Raw genomic sequence first — 21194 nt, 5'->3', positions numbered from 1 at the left:
ACACAGCCTGCTACCCACTTTTGATTTTTGCCAGTGTTTGCTTTCACCATGTATAATGAAGTTCAGGTATATATTAAAAATACGTAAGATTTCTTGAGAGGATAAAGCTCCCTTTTCTTTGTATTTTCTTCTGTCATTTAACAGGTTCAAAGGCTGGCAATATCTGGTCACTTGTGAACACTCCAGCAAGAAGAAATTATAAGATAATATTAAAGTCAGCGTAGGTGTTCTCTGCCTTAGCCCCTCTTCAGCCCTCCCTCAAAGAGCTTGGTTGGCTCAGCTGTTTTCAGCTGCTTTCATGCCCTAGGGATTGTTCCAGGCAAGAAATTAAAAAAGAAATGCTTAATTTACTAATGACCCCTAGGTCTTGCATTCCTTTTCCAAGATGTGCCAGTTAGCTCTTGGCTGCAATGCATAATCTTGTGCAATATGTTCACAGTGAGATTGTAGACAGTAATCGTATTTTTCAGGCACCTTTTCTTTATAGGATGCACCAAACCATACTGGCAAATGGTTCTGGGTCACATGCAATTTAAGTAGCTTAGTATGAAAACCATATGCTGACTAGAAAATAGTACTTAAAGAGATCCTATCTACTTAGGAATTAATTTGTCAGGAAATAGTGTAGCTACAGTAGTTATTAGTAATGAAGAGTAATGATTGAAAAGTTAACAAGAATTTGTGGTTTTTCTGCATTGTGCACTGACAGTGAATGCTGCTTGTTGATGATCAGTTGTATGTTGTATTTCATGGTAATTATTCTCAAACAGACTTGATACTGTTCAGTGATTGACATTCTGTTAGCAACTATATTTGATTTCTTTTACAGGAACTAAACAGAGTAAGTTTTCCTGGGTCCACTGAATTGTATTTGATTTCAGTTTTTTCTCTAGCATCACAGTTGACTTATAAAGGATCATTACAAAAGTCTCAAAGTACTATTCTTTGGGGTTGTAAATGAAGTAGATACTGTGGGGTTTTTTTAAGTGGTTGGTCATTGCTTTAAAGATGCAGGCCACCACAGAACACCCTTTGCAGTTGCCTTTCCTGAAATAAAATTCAGAACAAAACCTATACTTCACAGTTATCCTGTAGAATAAATGTATGTGCTTTCTTCTAGGGTTGCTTGATGGTTTTCCTTCAGAGTATCACTATTAACTGACCATGTTTCTTTTGCTCCTTGAGGATTAATGTGAATTTATTTGTTTATCTTGTGAAACAATAAATGTGTAGGATATCTTTAGACTGTGAATTTTTTAAAATTGAAGTTTTTGACCTGTCATAATTGAAAAATACATGTTCATAAACACCTAATTTGATAGATAGTTTCCCATATTGCAGTGATGTTTTCTTACACTGTCTCTTTAAAAACATGATTAGAATAAGTGCACTTAAATAAATTCACCTGTTGCATGAACTATTCTGTTCACTTACCTATTGATAGATTTCCTCCTGTTGAACCCAGACTGTGGCAAACATTAATTTGTTTGGGTTTTTTTTCCCCCAAGGTACATTTAGATGCTTGATTCAGTTTTTCATTTAGAAAACATGATTTTCTTAACAGATGGAGAAAAATATTAAATTTCACTTCAGTTCATATTCTTAATTTCATTTATTTTCAAAATAAGAAAGCTTTCCAAATACAGTTTAGTTTTATTATGGTTTGATGGAATTGTTTAGCTATGTATGCTCACTGTTTCAGTTGTCATTCACTTTCCACTTCCAACTCCCCCAAATACCATAATTTAGACAAATTTCATTGGGCTTTTTAACTGTTCCTTTAGTTTATTTGCACAATATGCATTTTTGCGCTGAAGCTTGCAATGACACCTAGTTAAAATGAATTGTGAAATAATGAGTAAAATGAGTGCACACTTTTAAGAATTTTAAACAAAAGAGCAATTAGAAGCAACCATTAAGAATGAGTGAATTGAATTTGATCCACAGTCTGTTAATACCACATACTGAGAGCCGGAGGTGCTTTGGAGAAAACAAAATAGGTTAAAAAGTAATTAAGCAAACTTTTGGAAAGTTGTGCAGATTTCTTTCCAGAGAACTGCCAAATATTTATTGCCGTATGTTTCTTTTCCTGGTTTAAGTTGTATTAGGTGTATAGTCAGTCTCTGGTTTTTAGCATATCCTAAATATGCTTTATATTATCAACATTTCTCCATAGTAGGAGGCCAGAAGATATGGAAGCTTTGATATCTACAACATTTAGTTTTATCTTCTGGTTGTTTTGAATTCATCTTAAGCTCCTTTGAACTGGAATTTCAAAAGTCAATCAAGATTCAGAAGAATCCCTGCTTATTGGAAATCATTGTCCTGGAGAAAAGCATTGTATTGTATAAAACCACAAACAGCTATGCTTTCGGATATACAGATACCATTGCATGTCATCTTTATCACAGTAAAATTATAATTTTGCATAAATTTGACAAATCTCTTTTGAACAAGCTAATTATTTCAGAAACCTCTTTTTGCTGCTAGCAGATTGTTATATCAAATACACCAGAGACTGATTACAGATTTCCAAAAAACATAAAAAGCTAAAAACCAGTATTTTTTTCATCCCACTACTGAGATTTTGAATAAGCATCGTATAAATATGTATTTGGATACATCTTTGTACATGTACTATGTTAGTAATTTTTGGCTCATTTGACCAAAAGACAGAACTAGAACTAAAAGTTATGTATTATGCTAGTGGAAACCAGACTAACAGCATCATGCTTTTGACAAGGCTAGAGTATACACAAACTGTGCATGAACTATAGTGAAAACTGGTAAGTAACAAAAACGGAGCTTGCTCTGTATTATGGAATGAAAATAAAACTGCTAAAAAAACAGGAGGCAAATTTGGAAGTGTATGGCTTGTGAGAAGCTGCTGGAAGAGTGCAAATAGGAAGACAGCAATATTAGGAGACTTGTGAATTTCAGTGCTTAAGTATGAGTTGTTAGAAAAAGTAAATGTTCACCATCCCCATCCCACCAAATGGGCCTTTCTTTGGACAATATCAGTACAAGTAGATAAAGAATTAATTTTAGTCAATAAAGCTAAAAAGTGGAAAATGTGTAAACTTCTAGAACTTAAATTTTTATTTACATGAAATTACAAGAAAATTGTTAGGCTTTTGGTAGAACAAGGTCTTAAACTAATTCATTTTTAGTGCTCAGATAAGACATACTGAAAAACACTGACACTGGCGTAAGTTTTTCCCTAGGATATTTCCTTCCTATCAAATACTAACTTTACTTATTAGGGCAACCAACCTGACTAAGAAGCAAGATTTGGTTTATGATCTCCTGTTGTATGGCTATTATGTTGCCAGCTGCTGTGGAACCAGCAGAATCTGTTTCTTCTCCAAGCAACAGTCATATATAATATATGCACTAAATAATTTAAGAAATTCTAAAAACCCAGAAGTGCCATGTCCTAGTATATACCATACTCCAAATGGAAAAGCCATTTGAGATGAATACTGTCAACACTTCTAATGCGTTCTCTAGAATGGGATATTAAGAGACTATTAAGAACTAGGGTGATATTTCTAGAACATTTGGACACCAAATGTGTGGATGAATTGGAATGCATTTCATGCAGTGGTTTTATTCAGCTTCAGACTTTTGTTGGGTAAAATCATTCCTAACCTGTAAGAAAAACAACAATAGACAAGCAGGACAGATCCTGTTTTGACATATTTGCAGATGAAGTGCATATGGCCTGAAAACTTTTCCAAAAAATTTACACAAGACTTTCAGATTTGAAAGTTTTTTGGCTTAGAATTTCTATTTCTTGGTATAGTTCACATTTAAAACAGTTCTAATTAGACAAGTAGAACTTTTCAGCATCATCCTGTCTTTGTGGAAGAATACTTTGTTCTTTTGATAATCAATAATAGTTAGGAGATCTTAGGAAATATTTTGAATATTTAATTTTCTTAAGTCAAATGTAGTGGAACTTAAACTGTGATTACTTTTATAGATTATATATATTATATATTAAAACCAGTACGTGATTATAAGCATTATGGTATCTTGCTTTATCTATATTGATATCATCACTTAGTTAATCAGCCATTGGTCCATTTTAATTCTAATAAAATATATAGCTCTTTGTTACCTCTTTAATAAAGAATGGTGTCAGCATATAGTGGAGTTCCCATGTTTCTGACAGTGCTTGTGCAGCCAGGGTACTCCATACCTCTATCCTGCCCAGTACCTCACGAGTAAGTTTCTCACATTTATGTTTTGTGCCCCTTGCAATAGAAATCAAAATGCTAATGCATCTTTTGTGTATCCCGCCTTCTCATAGCTGATCTGCCCAGCCATTTAAAAATGTCTAATGAAACATACTTGAAGCTTTACTGAAAATATTTATCTGTACATAAGTTTTGCTATATTGTGATAGTTTATCACCTCTGTAAGAAAACCACATATGTGATTTCAAAAGTTTGTGCAGAACTTCTCTGGTGAATCTTTTCAGTGACAGAAGGCAGAAATTGCAAAAATGTGAATTGCTGAGACAGATGTGAACATAGGCCAGCAGCTTCCCTAAATACTGGAAGATTTTGATGAAGCTTAGCAAAGGTTCTTAAAAAATATTAGCCAATTGTCCATGTTTCCCAATAGATACAAAAGGCCTAAGACCAAAGTGAAATTTGTGTAGGTAAAGATAAGTAAAAACATTTATATTAAGTTAGTGTTTCCTAACAATCAAAAAATATCTTCAGATAAGAAAAATAACTAGGAGCGTTATATAACCGTGTAACATAATAGTTGTTACCTGGGAAAAATGTTATGTGTACAGCTGCTGATTACCTGAACTCTGCAAGACCTGAGATAGTCCACCCTGCACACCACCAAAGTACTTGTGACCAAAAGAGTCTGCAGCATTTTGGTTCTTTGAGAGGCAATATTTACTGGCTGCCCACTCAGTTTTCACTGTCAAATTCAACCTCCGCTTTGGAAATCTTATGCATCAACCTTGAAAGAGTCAAGGTTTCTGATATGTTTTTCTTTTGAATTAAAGGGTTTTTTCCAAATAAGGACTTGTAAGAGCTTCTCTAAAAATGTTATCTATTTGAGTAATGACCTTGCGCGGCATTTTTGAAGAAGCCATGTTGATTTCTGCTAACTACTATAAGGATCTGTCATTTTCTATAGGTGATGCTGTATGATTCATTTTGATTATGAGTATTAACACTATGAGATGAAATTTGAATTTGCCATGTGCAAAACTGTCATTATTTCTGTGTTTAAGGTTATGACCTCTAGTTTAGTAATTGGTGTGCTAGGGATTCTTCTTTTCTTTTTTTTAAGATAGACAAAAACTGTAGGAAGTTAGTTCAACATTGGCTTATAAAGTTGGAAGTTCTAAAATATTGAGAACTGTTGACAAAATGCTAAAAACCTAGTAGGGGATGGCAAACCCTTAGATTCTAGAATTTAGAGTATCAAAACCTTCGCAAAAGCCTTTCTAGACTCTTTGTAATAATAATAATAAAAGCAGTTAGCTCAGGAATCAAAGGCTGTTGCATCAAGGATGAAAAATACTGCACATTTTCTGTCTATGGGATGCCTCTGGCTTTGATATACATGAATTTTGTAATCAAATGTAGAATTCCAGTGCAAAGTCTTTGATTCTAGAGATAACTTTTTCCAAGTATGGTACTACGTGTGTTTATCAAGGAAAACAATCAGAAATCTGAAAAGAGTTGAAACCTTTAGCATCATATTGCCATGTTTTCATTTAAACTGTAGTATTGCTGAATAATTGAACAGAGTCCTAGCTGGTTTGCAGTTGAAACATCTCATTGAAAAACATATTGAAGCTAATGGGAAAGAGACTGTTGGCTTTGGAGTAAGCCCTAAGGACACAACTTAATACAGCACAAAATAGTGTTTCATAGAGAATACACAGCACAGTGTTTAACTTTTTGCAGATGTGGGTTTTCTGCAAGTTTCTGGAACTGAAAGCAGTAAGAAAATGTGAAATTGTCCCAGTGATTAATGGGTTAAAACTCATATAGGTTCACCAGTATTACTTATAATTCTTTTACTGATCCCTTACATTCAGAAATTATTTTCTGGGCTCTTGATTCAATAGTTATGGCATAGTAAAAAAGTGTTTGTACTGCAGTGTAGCCTTGAAAACATAGCTGCTTTCTTGCTCCATGGGCATGTAATTCCAAAACAGCTGTAATAGTTATTTCCAGGTATTCTCTTAGATTTTGTTCCTGTGAGGCAGCATATTCCTTGAAGTAACCACCAAGATCTCTTGTCTAAGGAATATATTCAAGGTGATGGTTGTAAGAGACTTCTAGCCTTTGGAGTACTGTACAGGTCTACAATTCGTTGTTTCAGAATCAAGTAAAATTCTTTACTGGTTTGACAATCATAGCCCTATTTATTATTTTTCCACATGGCCCAGTTTCTTTAAATTTCAGATTTCCACGCTTATGGGAAAAATAAACTGTAAATGAAAGCAGAGATATTTATGAAACTAAAATGACTACAGAAATTAGTGGAAGGTCGCCAACAAAAACCACAACTATTAATAAACCTGTAAAAGGAAAAATAAAATGGTAATTAAGAACATAAAGAATATAGCTAGAGCATATTGGAAAAAAGTAAGATGTATAAGATGCTGTCCACATGCAAATTCACGTTCTATGTAGAAGTTTCATGCGGTTTTTATCATGAAACAGAACTAGTACTGTTTAATAGTTGAAAACTAACTTAATCAAAAAACAGTAAATAAATTATTTCAGTTATATGTATATGAATTCCAACTATCAAGAGGGCTCAGATTTTTGGGAGAATATGTGACTACAGGAAAATGATGCTGTTACAGATAGAACCTGGAAATCTCTCATTGGAGTTCTTTATATAAGGGTTCATGATGTTGAGGAACAAAGTAAAAGTATCTTCAAAATATTAGTCTAGTGTGGAAATAAATGTTTCTAAGAATAAGTGAGGTGAAACATATCACTTACAATTTTAAGAAAATAAAGCTAATTGAGATTCTTTTTTATTTCATTTTCAGAGTTGTAGTTTTCAATGCTGAGTATTGAGAGCCACCTTGTGGCCATACTTTTTAATGGTCATGTATGATGCTGATTTTATGGTAGGTGAAAGGTCGCTGTTCATTGTTTCACTTCAGAGCATTTTGAAGATTGAGAATTAAAAATAAATACATAAATACGTTCTACTTCCAGGCATCTAGCCTGAAGTGCAGCTCTCTGCTTGACCTGAAAGATGAGTTCTTTTATCTCAGAAATTTCATATGAATGTATTTTTTCTTGTTCCCTTGTTTCTTCCTTTCCTCTTCTTTTTCTTGCATACATTAATGGATGATAGTATAAAACACAAGATAGATAAGTTACATGTGTATACTTGTATAGTACATATATGTACAAAGTGATGTATAGTAATATAATATGGACTACGTTTGCTGTTGCTAAAAAAAATATAAATTCTTGAACAGTGTGTGTTTTAGGAAGCTAACAAAATTTGTCTGACAGTTTTAAGCATTTATTTTTTTATTGTCTGTTAGTAATTGTTTTGATTACTGGAATAACAGTTAATAGTAAATAGAACAATTGAATATTTAGATCTTTCAAGTTTGTACTTACTCTTATGAAATATACGTATCAGATTACTTTCAAGCATCAGAACTGGGATTAGTTGGAGAAAACGCATGAGGATGAATTGATTATCTTGGACAGAGCTTTGCAAAATAGCTTTATGAATTTGTGTCTTTTTCTGGAGGAGAGACATCAAAATTTATTGTGACTATAAAGGGGCTGATGTAAACACAGGAAGTCATCAGCTGAAGCAACAATCTAGATTTTCCTGAATTCAGTTTTCTGTTCTGTAATATAAAGTATATGCTGTGCGTGAAGGTGGAGGTTGAAGCAGTACTACTACTCTACCAAGCATTTTCTTTTAGGATTTTGAGGGAGTAGGGATGGGATTCCCCATAAAGTTTATACTTACTTTTAATATTAGTGGAAACCTTTTTTTCCCTCTATGGCTGAATTTGTACTGAGGACTCTTAGACAACTTCGGGGTTTCACAGGCAACTCATTCCATCAAACACAAAACTCTCTAATTTTACTCTCAAACTAAAAATTAAATCAGTAACTGTAGAAATTTGCACAGATAAGAAAAAAAAAATCACTTAACATCTGCTATCCTTTTTTGTTGTTAGGGGAAAATTGAGATTAACTAGGCATTTAATCCCATTCTTTGTCTGACAACAACAGTTTGGGAACATTTCAGTTATATTATGTTCTTATCAGCTTTGTCACATTGGAAAAAACTGTTTCATGTCATACGTTTAAGTAGCGCTATGACCTCTACTGGGTGTAGTGATGACAGGTTCTGTGAAGGTATTGCATAATTTTGTCCATGGCAAAGAATGGGCTATGGAAATGTAATATTTTATGGGAAGGTGCATAATTATATTTGGGGTTTCTAACAAGTACGAAAGGAATTTATGATAAATAATGCCCCCGATTAAGTTGCCTTTGTCACCAATAAAAAGGATGTGAAGTCTCCATTCCTATTTTTACTATGATGTTCTTTAGTTCTGTTACCTTCAGACATTTAAAACCATAGGATGATCCGATTAATTTTCATGTATAGGGCCATTAACTTTTCAATTGTTTCTTCAGTTTCTCTGTGATAGGAGGTATTCAGTATCAGAATAAGCAGGGATTAGTGTGAAGACAGATAATGCAAATTCCGGTTTACTTGGAATAGTGAGTGATAATTAAGAGCTATTATTGATATGTCCCATCTGGGAGTGTTGAGACAATGCCACCTGAGTCAGTTACAATAGAAATTCATTGCAATGGAAAGTTATTTGAGGGTCTGTTTTGTCTTTAATTCTTTCCAGGATAATTCTTGTTCATTAGCCTAAATCTGAAACATGCCAGTAGAGTGCTTTTCAGGCTAAGATTATAGCACACTGATTTTAGGAGACTGCACGTGGTAACTACAAATGCATGATGTGTCTGAGCTCCTGTTGTAGTTGGTGGAGATCAGTGCATTTCAGGCAGTGGAGCCAAGAGGATGCCTGAGCTCAACCGTGAGCAGACACGGGGCAGTCAGGGAGCAGAAACGCTGTACAAGCCCTGCTGCTTGGTGCTCATTGACTGTGAAGGGTGCTCAGACTCCTACTTCAGCTGTACAGATCTGCATGTAGACATCTACAGTGTTTTAATCTCAGACTGAACCCTGCCATATCAAGCTGCTGGCACAGTGGCCTGTCTCAAATGGTCAGGCAGTTACTTTACTTTCTAGGGACATTTCCCTGCATCAGACAGCGTTAGCTGGCCCTCTTATCTTCAGTTTTAGCAGCGTGCAGATTAAAGAAGTATGATGAAACTATCTAGTTACCTCAAGTGATGCCTCCTCAAAAAAGAAATAGAGTAAGAAATCTTTTCTAGGTTGATCTGAAAAGGCTATGCCAAGAATTATGAGTCATCAGTCTGTTTCTATACATCTGATCAGAAAGGCTGTCTGATATTATCACAGAAAACAGGCTCAGTAGATTTTCCTCTAGTGAGTGGTCACTGGCGATAGCAGAGATAACACCAGTGTTATAGGTAAGCATAGCCTCTGTGTAAAATTTGTGTGACAAGATAATTGGCAAGTCCATATTTGGAGCTCAAAAAATCAATTTAAAAATTAGCTGAAATCCAAATTCAAAATTAACACAAGGAAATACTTTTGTTGAATAGTTTCAGACGTTTAGATTGGAATTTGCGAAGTAAAATATTCTTAGATGTGTAAACCAATTTCTAAAGATGAGTGGTGATACGATCACTAAGTTTGCTTTGCAATATATTTTATATTATTTATTATCTATACATTATGTTGTTTATATTCATTTTATATACAATATATCGTATTTTATGTTAGCTTTCAAAGCGCATAATAAGAAAATCAAGCAAAACAATAAGAGTTTTTAAAATACCTGTCACACTGAAGCTAATTAAAAGTTTGTACGGACTGCAAGAGTCTAAGATTCTCCACTCCTTTTATTCTGATTTTAATTCATAATACAGTATTACCATCTTGAAATGACTGAAAACTGATATCCTGGTGATAACCCTGTAGTATGTGTGTTATGAAACTCCGCAAACATGATATTTGCCTTAGCACTGAACTGTGGTATGTGGTTCAGTTCTGTACAGTCACATAAAGTTTCTCTTTATATAGGGAAGCTATTAATATGTCTTGAAAGTGATTGCAGTGTTAGTTATAGAACTATTTTACATAGATAGTATTAGCTTTCAGTCTTAAAGTAGGGAAAAAACTTTTTTATTTTTATATATGTTTTTACTTCAACTTCAGTTATTTTTGTCACTTAAAACAATACAAAGATACTGAGTTTTAAAATGTTATTACTTCAAGTGGTAAATTATACAGACATACTAATTTTAAGGCAAGTGTTGGAATTGTTTTCTATTTGCTTTCCTCCTAGAGTCCTAACAAATGCAGCATTACAGATACGGGTTCAACTTTACAGTAAAGAATTTTGCAAAGCCTTCTGAGATTAGGCTGCTATTAAAAGAAGGCAGAGCTGTGAGATGAAAAACATTTTTAAGGAGAGGAAATGCATGAAGGATGTAGTGATTTGAAGAGATATAACTATTAATTGTACAGAAGAAAGACTGTTAATAGAATTAAAAAACTAAAGGAAATGAAGCTCACAGTATGGCAGCTAACACTTTTGAACAGTCATTAGCAACTAGTGTATGCACGATAAGTAAACAGAGTATGAAAAATGGAAATTAATCAGGGTTGGAGAGGGACTGTGGAAGGAGCACAGCAGCTCTCTTCTCACCTATTTTGTGCTGCTATGCGCTGCATTAAGTGAGAAAGTAACAATCTCCTTACTTCTTCCCATACCAGGTAATTTAGTCTCCATGGTATGTTTGATATGTGAGATATTTTCTTAAATGTCCTCTGAGATCTATCTGCTATGTGGGTGAGACATTTAAAGTTAGCTTGCTGAAGAAACTGTTTAGCCTGCTTTAAAATAATGGTATATGAATTACAATATCTTAACAATAGCGAGCTCCTCAATTTTGACAGAGGATTTCTAATCTAATATACAAACCCCAGACAAAGCAGACTGATGAATTAACATCAATGCAATATTTTTTTCTCAAATTTCTGTAAATATATTATAAAAATTACTTGCACAAGAAAATAAGTCATCCCTTGCTCAAAATATCAGTCTTGGAGAGGAGATACATGTGCTAGCTACATGCTTAAAGAACTGTAGATGTAGAAAACAGTCGTTCAAAGCCAAATTTAATTATACATAATTGTCTTCATCTCTGTGATTTTTAAACTTTATAAAGCAATTATCTTGCAGGCTTCGTGAAGTACATAACATAATGTTAGTAAGTGACATAAAATAGTGGGACTATAAAGGCTGGATTTGAGGGGATTTTTTTTTTTTAGAGTGGGGTAATAAAACACCTTTTTTTTTTCTTCAGTAGACAGCGTTTAAGACTACAAGGGATCTCATAATTTAGCAGAGGTCTGTGGGAAAATACGCTGCATTTGAACAGGCTCTGGCTGTAAAATTGAGCTCTATGGAGGTGACTGCACAGTGCTCCTTTTTTTGCATCAGCTGGTTTCCTCTGGCAGCAAGCCTAATAGTTGCCTCTGTTTAGCTGACAATCTATCTCTAAATTCCCAAGTCTGCTGGCCAAAAGAGCATAGTAATATAAACCTTCTTGTTTCATCACTTATTAGGTGCTACTTCTGTGCCCTTTTAGGTGTGTAAAGACATCATGTTACCTTTGAAACTGACTTTGGACAGTGTTTAATAGTCCATAGGCTTCACAGTTCTGCACTGCGGTTGCAGAACTTTAGAGGGCAGCCTGCTAGTAATTTGGAATAAAACTAACAAAAAAGACAACGCAGTTGTCAAAGGTGTTGGTAATAATCAGATGGTGGTGTTGATAATCAGTGTAAGTCTTACAGATGCCATTTCTAAGGTGGTGGGGTTTTGTGTCCTGAGGATACAGTGGGAAAATTTATGAAACAGTAAAACGAGGAGATAGTTCTGGGAGAGTTGAGGTTATGGAAATCTGATGGAGCATGCATCTGAGTTGGGACAGGTGCACAAGGAATATAAAATTCATAGGAAACCAGGTTTCATTGGTCCCACCACTTAAAGGTCTATTGGTTTCTTAAGAGATTTTTTTCTGTTAGTACTTTATCAGATAAAGTAAATAATTATGGTTTATTATAATTAATCAGATGACGCAATATGAAAATACATAAGCATCTACAATTTTTCATATCCTTTGGAGATTTCTCAAAAAGTGCTTGTCTTGTAAGATTTAACATTTGGCGACACTGAATTACAAAGTGTTACTAAGGAGTCCTTGAAATTCTCTTAAAATAGCAAAGACACAGAAGGAATAAAATGTCTTTAGTTCTGAGACTTGTTTGATAGTATTAGCACACAAATTAAAAAAAAAAACTTTGTGATGCTAATTACATCATGAATTTTCGTATGGGTCTTCATATTACACAGGTATCCGTGAAAAAACTTACTTTTGTGGTGCTGCAGATGGTCTGATGTTCTAGTTTGGTTATCTTTTCTTCTTGTTAAAGTTCAGGTTACATAGTTCAAGTTACTTAATGAGTGGTGAGTATAATTTTGACCCTTTGTAGTTTAGGAATTTGTACCACTTTTATTGACTTGCATTTTTTTTATCATGTCTGCTTAGTATTGTTATGTTTATTTCTTCCATGATGTAGGACAGAAGCTAGAAAAGTGAAGAAACCAAGCCACAGTACCAAATCAAAAGACATTTAATACCTAGGGTTCATCTCTCCAAAAGGAAAGAATTATTTTCCTGTTTTAAGATAAATTTCAGCTTTTCATGGTCCTACATAGTAATGCCAGTCTAAAACTGTTTGAAAACTCTATAGACTATTAATTCATACTGCACATTTCCAATTACCTAGAAAACTTTTAAGAGGAATTCCATTCTTCTGAAGAATCCTTAGTCTGTCGTTTTGCATAGCTGTGAAGTTGTAGTGGACTGTTATGGTTTAATTATTAAATGAGAAATACGCTTAATGTTCACAACTGGATCTTTTTTCTTGCAAGGTTAATGATGTCTCAGTCAGTATAGCCTTTGAGGAGTTGCACTAAAAATTGTGATGATATATAATAAGTAAGCTGCAGCTGTACTGGAAAGATCTTGAAAACACTTTCTGCTTTCATTGTCTCAGGGTAAAAATGCATCCCGTATTGTCATGGCTCAGCAAAGTGGCAGTTTTGAGTATTACAAAGCAAAGGAGGTGTTCTCAAATATAACAAATATTTGTATAGAAACCATGCAGTATCAGTTCCCTGTTGAAGCAGAAATATTGAAATCTTTGCACGGTTAAGCACAGCAACAAAAGGTTTAACTAGGTCTCCAGAGGATGTCAGTATTCAAACTGAAACCGGTACAAATTCATCCTTGGTGTTGCAATGCTACCCTTGCATGTCATCAAACTGCCTTTCTCTCTATCAATTTCTTTTCGTGCTGTGTATCTTCGCTACTGCCTAGTTTTCTAACAGCATACTGACAACTTCTGCTGTCAGCAAAACAGACCGAGACTGATGACTTTTTCATCTGTGTATTCCAGGTGGTTAACAAATATGACAACAGGACTTCCTGTCTCAAGGGCTGGAGAAGAATAGATACCTTGCTGTATTTTACACGTTTCATGTATCTATTCCCAGAGAGAGAACAGTTTAATTCTGAATTGATGAGAAAGAAAACCAGAGCTTTATCTGATTTTGCATGCATTTTAAAATTATGATGTTATACAATTAATTCAATCTTAATTGTTGTGCATTTTCATGTTATTGCTAAACTGAAATATTTTGACACTTCTTTTAATAAGATTGGAGATTATTTAGGCACAGATTTCTGTTCACTGTGAAGTCCAGATTTTCATCGTACTGAAGCAGTACAAAAATGTCTCTATATAATTTTTATTGCACTTGCTATAAACAATAGAAAGATGCTTGTCATTGTACAATATGTGAAAATTATTGTTATTTTTGCTGCATTTTCACTCAGTGATGGAGCTTAAACTGGGTCATTATAATGAACATTTTCTTTCTATCTAAACCTAGTGCTGCTTGCCATGTGTGTGTTCACAGAAGAATTATTTTTCATTCTAAGTTCTTAAACCCTTTTATCTGAGAATCAGTAATTCATTCAGTTGTAAGACAGCCACCGCAGTCTGGCTTGAAGTGAAATGTTAGGTTACTTTGGTCCATGTTATAAAATTCTGGCTCAAGTTGAGATAGTGTATTGTCTATACAAATAGTTCCTTTTTTTGCTTTATAACAGCTGGGCATTAAGTGAGGTATTTTGAAACTATGTCTACATCCGTGGTGACTTGTTGCATATCCATCATTTGTGCATGGTCAAACATGCATTTGTGATTCTTTCATTCATGGCTTGTCTGGCTGGCTAAAAAATGTAACATTTTAGCAATACTAAATTTTATTAGCTTCTATCATCAGTGAGGTCTGTAAACATTTTATCTGCTGCATTATAGATTATGAAAGAATCAAAGATTAAATTAAATGTTTACCTCTTGTTCAGAGTTTTTAATCTGGTTATGCTATTCGTCCTCCTCCCATAGAATCTTATTCCATTCTCTATGCACCATGTAGCTTTTCCAATGGAAAAGAGATGGAGCTGCTATGATGTAACTTAGTGTACTGTAAAAAGAGCACACTGAATAAGGCAAGACATCTCTGGACACCATACCAATCCATTCTTTAACTGGTAGTCATCACGCCCTAAGGTGCCAACTGGATGAAACACAACCTTGTGCAATAAATAGGTTATGATCTGTGGTAAGACCAGGGCAATAGAAAAATGTGCCAGAAATTCTGCCTTAGGCCTCCTTTCCTTGTGAATCAAACAGAGAAGAAAAGGATAATTCATAGGAACTTTCTTTTTAAACTATTGTCTGATTGGAGCACAGAGACATGAGTAATAATATTCTTATTTGTACAACTGCAAAGTACGTTTTAAACCTATATTATTTTGAAAAATCACAGTATTATCTATCATATGCAAAGTATGTCAGGGAATCATTGAATTGCCAGATTTCAAATTCCCAACAGTTACCACTACTGTTTAAGTAGTGTTCCAGCAATAATTCATATTATCTTTATTAGCAGAAAAATTGTAAGTTTTCACTCTTCACTTTTGAAAGCAGAAGTCTTTTTGGTCCATATTTACAGAATTCATTTTCCCTTACAGGGAACAACAGCTTCCCAAGTTTTTTCTTCAAAGAACATCTACAAACACTGACCCTGTAAAAAATAGAAGAGTTAGCAACCTGGGCTGAAAAGTAAACAACGAAGTCTAAATAATAAAGATAAGCAAAAGAGTATACTAAGATACAAGTATCACCTAACCATAGCTCAAGACTGGTAGTCATACGCAATGAAAATTGTATGGCTTTGAAGAAGAGAGGCCATTATTTCACTTGAATAAAAAAATACAACTATGTTAGAACAAGACAGTCATAACTTGGATAGGCTGCTTGGCAATTCTTCCTAATTGTCTAAACTTCTCCTCCCTTCTCTTTTTCATACAGTTTTTCTAATTGTGGTTTAAATACATTAAAACTGAATTCTTTGATACTTCACTCTGCAGTGACTGTTTTACAAACTACAGAAACCCAGTATGTTATATAGACCTGAAATATTTTTAAAAACTTTCATTGAAGGTAGCTGTGCCCTGCAGAAAATCATGTTTGCATGTAGAGAGAATTGGTTTTAGTGCAACAACTGAAAAATAGTCTGTGTCCTACTGAGGCTAAGGACAGATAGATTCCTATTCTAAACAAGTATATCTAAATTACGAATTGACAGGAGACAACCCTAAATCAATAGAAGCCTGCATACACACAAAGAGGAGAAGGTTCAGAAGAAAAACAGTTATAATACTATAATACAGAAAATTAGTCCTGAATTATGTGCTCCTGATGATTGCACTCAAAGAATTGTTATCTTTGCATTGATAGAGGAAGACATTTAAGCAAAGTAGTCATACTACTCTCCTTTCTTTCTCCTTCAGAGGTATTTTTAGAGCACTTTACAGAACTTACTGAGGTGATTTCAGTAAATTGATCAGAGCGGTAACTCATAGGTTTAAACAGTTCTAACTTTAATACAGTGAACTTAAATCTCCAGGGGGAGACAATTAGATTATTGACTCTTCCAGGAGAAATTCAAACTGATTCACATTTGTTTGCTAGAATTACCTTCTTCAAATACTGACTTGCCAGGTACCCACTAATTATAACCCAGTAAAAGAATAAAAGTTGGACAGAGATATTACTTCAGGATAACCATACAAAGTTAATAGCTAGATACATTAACAAAGTGAAGATGTAGAGAACGAGCATGCATACTCATTAAGTAGAATAGCATATTGGCCAGCCTGCATCCATCCAGAAATAATCTGCTAGGTCATGCAAGTCATCTTGGTTGAGGAGAGCTCTCGGTAGTCTTTGAGTTCTTCACAGGAACCAGCTGCAGGGTGAGCGGTCAGTGAAGCTAATACTGCTGTTCCCAGAAAAGAGCGACGGAAGTAATGTGAGGGCATATCAACACAGAAGCACTACCTGAGTCCAATGTGTTGAAACGTTGGGTATCTTTTTTAAAATGACTGATTTAAAACTTTGCAGAAGAGCTTCATGACAAGTTGTTTATATATGATTTAGTGTATTACTATGTGTTTAGTAAATACTAATAATTTTCCATTTCATGCCGTTTCTCAAGAGGTATGGAAGGTAATACAAGATAAGGACCAATTGTTTAATATATATTCATCACAGAAACGTAGTCAACTTTTAAATCCTTCAGGAAAAATTTCTTTCAAAAGTTAATTCTTTGCTTCTGTAATAAAATAATAATTTAATCTTGCTCTTAACCACATAACATGCCACTTCATCCTTGTCCTAGAAACAGCTGCTGATAGGTTAGTTATTATGCAGACAGTACAAGTTGAATAATACAAATAAAAGTTCTAATTCATAAAAGGAGAGTCCCCAGGTAAAATCATTGCAGCTCAAATGCCTTCCTCTTTTCTCCCTTTAGACTCCAATCTGCATTTCTTCATGTTCAGTTTCTTTCATGAACTGTTGGATAGTGTTACTGCTCATCTTCATGGTTTAGTATTTTCTCTAGGTTTCATATACTTGCTCTAACTGTGCATATTAAGGAGTCTCATGGTTTTTTCTGTAACAAGAAATTATTATATTTTGACTTCATATTTAAAAAACCCTCCTCATGGTTTTATTGGCACTATCTAACTTTTGATCTCCCCTTTGAAACAGCAGTTGTGAATAAAAGAATAAAACTTACGTTAAACATTTAACTTGTATAGATTAATTAATATGCAATATGTATGTAGTAAATTCTGAAAAGCAAAAGCGGTGAATGATCATGCAATCCTTTGATCATTTCTTCCCATTTCTCTCAGTCCTCATACGTACTGAAGTCATGTTAGTTTTTTGTATTTAAGGAACAGGAATAAGCCCACTGACAGACTCTTCAACTTCCCTTTTTTCATTCTGCTTTTCTCAGCTGCCCTTTACTTCCTGAATCGATAGAGACTTCTCCCATCTTACCTTAATCTCATAAATTTTGAAAGACAATCAGTATTCTTTAAATGAGCCAGCAGAGCAGATTCAGCGGCATGAATAATATGAATGAGGCAGAGGAGACTTTTGTCTTGTTGGAACTTAAAACCATTTAGAAGGTCAACCTAAGAATTACACTTTCAGATGTCTTCAGGAAAGTTACAAAATAGTTATTTGGGAAATAACTGAATTGTATTCATCACACAGTAGTAGTACTAATTAAAACTGCCCTTCATTGAAGGCTGCAGCAGAAGATACCTTACTTTGTTTATTTTAGATGTCTGTGATATCTGTGCTATCAGAGCACCGACACTCATCAAGTGAAGTTAATGAGGCCTCAAAATTAAGAGCTAGTACTTTGCGGAGTGTCAGGACAGTGCAGAGAATGAAGGATGGGAATAAATTGCTCACAATTGCTCAAACCAGTGAACAAATATGATGGTGCATTCTGAACAAACTGCAAGTGCTGCCCTGTTGCGAATTCCACAGAAAGGAAATTACAATAATTGAGTCTTACAATCACAAGCATAAAGTTTTGCTATAGTAAGGTGATCATGAGAAGAATAGCAGAATAGCCTGTGCCATTTGTGTTACTGGAAGAAAATATATGATAGTCAAAAACTGTGTTATTAGTGGCAAAAAAACACCAAAATTCAAAGTTGCAAACAATATCTTCAAAATGAGGAAGCAGAAAGGAAAAAGAAGTAATTTACAGAAAGAAAAAAAAATTTGATCTTACCAAGTAGTGGTGATCTACTTAGTGTGTCCTAGATGAGTGTAGCAATTGGAGATTACAGAAAAGACATAAATTAATGTTTCATTTATCAAGAAGTAATTTATTGGCAGCTGCTTCTCATAATCAAGTTTTATTACTCTTTTTTACTTGATTTTTAGATAAAATTTAAAAAAAACAGCTATAAGCCTATTAAAAATTTCATTCTTTGATTCACGTAGTATTGGTAGTTCAGACAAAAAGCATGCAGCTTATAGTCTTTATGAATGATGATACCTTTGTGATACCAGATGCAAGTAAAGGGTAAGGAAGGGTGTTATCTTTTTTAAGTCTTTAGCTGAAATACACTGAAGGTTGATTAAATCATATTTTTTTTTTCTGCTACCTATGCGTCACCTCATTAAAATTTAGCAGGACATTTTTCTGTGTCTAATTGTGACATTTTTAATGTGTCTTAATCAAGAACTGAATGAAATTCAAGACATTTAAAGGAGAAATATAGGTGGCAGCAAGCTAAACTAAGAATTTATTTAATATATACTGTTTTAGATGCACACACACATGTAAGCAAAGGTCATAAATCTACAGCCCTCTTGAGCAATAAGGGAGGGGAAAGAAAATCAATTCTAATCAGGAGACCAGTGCCAGAGCTCATAATAACAACTTCTCCATACACCTGAGGCACTTAGTAACACTTAATATACGTTTTAAGCAAAACCATTTAGTCTGTAATAGAACAAGATTGGACTAGTATAACTTTTTATAGTTTCACTTGCCTTATTTAGTAGTTGTTGGTTTTGTTGTCTCTGCAACCGTTAAAATCCAGATTTAATAGAATAACCACGCAATTCATTGGCACAAGAGCTTAGGAGGTTTATTTGCAAATATGCTGCCATTGAAGGATATGCTGTGTGAGCAGTCTTCCAAGCCATCACTGAGATATGTGATTTATTTTTTTTATTTAATCAAGTGTAACTTTATAAAATTGGGTTACTTCATTGTTCTTGAACTAACTTGCCTTGTATCTTTGTAATATAAAATGCCCACAAATTTATGGAAAGAAAATTAATTCAATTTCTGTGCAGTTAATGGAATCATCAAGGATAGTTAATGATTTGATTTGCTTGGCATTTGTTTTTTCCTATGTCAGAAGTGGGCTGTGAGTTTTTCATTAAAAAAAGCTCATCATCTTCTGTGTTGGAAAAAATTTATTTAATGTGTCTCAACTGGATAGTGTGCAATCTGGAAGTCTAGCACTTCATAGATTCAATAAATGAACAGACAAAACCTGTGAATATTAAATATTTCAAAGATGTTGTTTTAGAATGTGTGGTAGATTTTAGAAACGTGGATATTCTTTCTAAACACAACTATATGGATACGTTTAGGTGTACCTACATATTTTTAAACATTTGATTAATATTAAGCTTGGAAGTACTTGAATTATAGTCAGACTAGCATTGCCATATCTTAATGGGTTAGGGTTAGGTTTAGGGTTAGCTAAATATATAGTTAAACACATATCTTAATGTGTTTTCTGTCACAAACTTTTCCCTTTGTCCTCCTTTTTCCTATACTCGCAAGTTCCTTTCTCTAAATTGGTGAAATTGTGGTTCCTAAAACTGCAAACAAATACAGTTTCCTTCCATATATAGTACAAAATTTTACTCCTCTTAGTTTCCCATCAGTAAATTGCCGTCTTTCAATCACATTAGACAACATAAGCAATCAGGTTACAAAGGTATGTAAATTTGAAATTGTGGAGATTTGAGAACAAGATTTAGTTTTTTCAGCTACAGATTATAATATTTAAAGTGCAATTTTTGACATTGAATAATTGTGCTTTTTGAAAAGTACTTATTTTAATACCTGTAAAATAGTCATGTGACACCAATACAACAAGCTCTACTAAAAAAGTGAAATTTCTGATGGTTGTCTTATCACATAGGAAGATTTGCTTTATTTAAGGCAAATGCTAATTACATTGTTAAATGCTTGCACCACGTTCTGAATGTAATCAAGATCAATCCAAATTTCTGTGTCACAATTCTCAGATTTGCAGCTGAAGTGAATTTTCCACATGCCTGTCTTCTGTGAGATTTGTTTTTGATATACTATAAATGCAAACCTTGGTGCATTGGTATTCTTTATGAAGTATTTGTTTCCATTCACTAGCTCATAAAGAATAAGCTTCATGAACTGCACTGCCACTTTCTCAATTTTTTATTAATTCATTTTTAAGCACTACAGCAGTTAATTAAATTTGCCAAAAAATCATGTGTAGTTAAAAGCTGAGTTTGATTTCCTTTAAATGAATAGTAAATAATTACTGCTGAAGCAGGAAAGATCAGATATTGAGAAGCTGGATAATTGTGAAGCTGAGAAATGTGTTTTTCCTACAATATTTTTCTTTTCCTGTCCTCCTTTATAATTGCATTCCCATCTCCCTATTTATTTCTGTGTTTGCAGAGATTTATTGTTCATGTTTGGCAGTATGCCAGTACTGTGAACCATATTTTGCTTTGCTTTACCCACTCTGTATCCCTTAAGTCAACTTTCAGTGGCTGTGTGTCAGGTACTAGAAATGTGAAGATTTAAAAAAAAAAAAAAATCATAATTTGATCTAGAATTAATTCACTATAATATACAGGGCTGAAAATACAGTGATAGTCAAAAAATACTTAACTCTGTTGTGGTCTATGAAAAAGCAGAGATTCTCTGCTGACAATGATAATAAAGAAAT

General features: G+C 33.9%; 1 protein-coding gene across 1 annotated transcript in view; it reads left to right on the top strand.

Moving 5' to 3' along the window:
- ASCC3 (activating signal cointegrator 1 complex subunit 3) overlaps positions 1 to 21194 on the top strand; it is a 273528-nt gene that overhangs the window by 146073 nt on the left and 106261 nt on the right. The gene's annotated exons all lie outside the window — the stretch shown is intronic.

Source organism: Pygoscelis adeliae, unplaced genomic scaffold, assembly GCF_000699105.1.
Source record: "Pygoscelis adeliae isolate BGI_AS28 unplaced genomic scaffold, ASM69910v1 Scaffold41, whole genome shotgun sequence".
In the NCBI taxonomy this organism is placed as follows: domain Eukaryota; kingdom Metazoa; phylum Chordata; class Aves; order Sphenisciformes; family Spheniscidae; genus Pygoscelis; species Pygoscelis adeliae.
The sequence above is the reverse complement of the archived record's forward strand: the minus strand, read 5'-3'. Positions and strand labels throughout refer to the sequence as shown.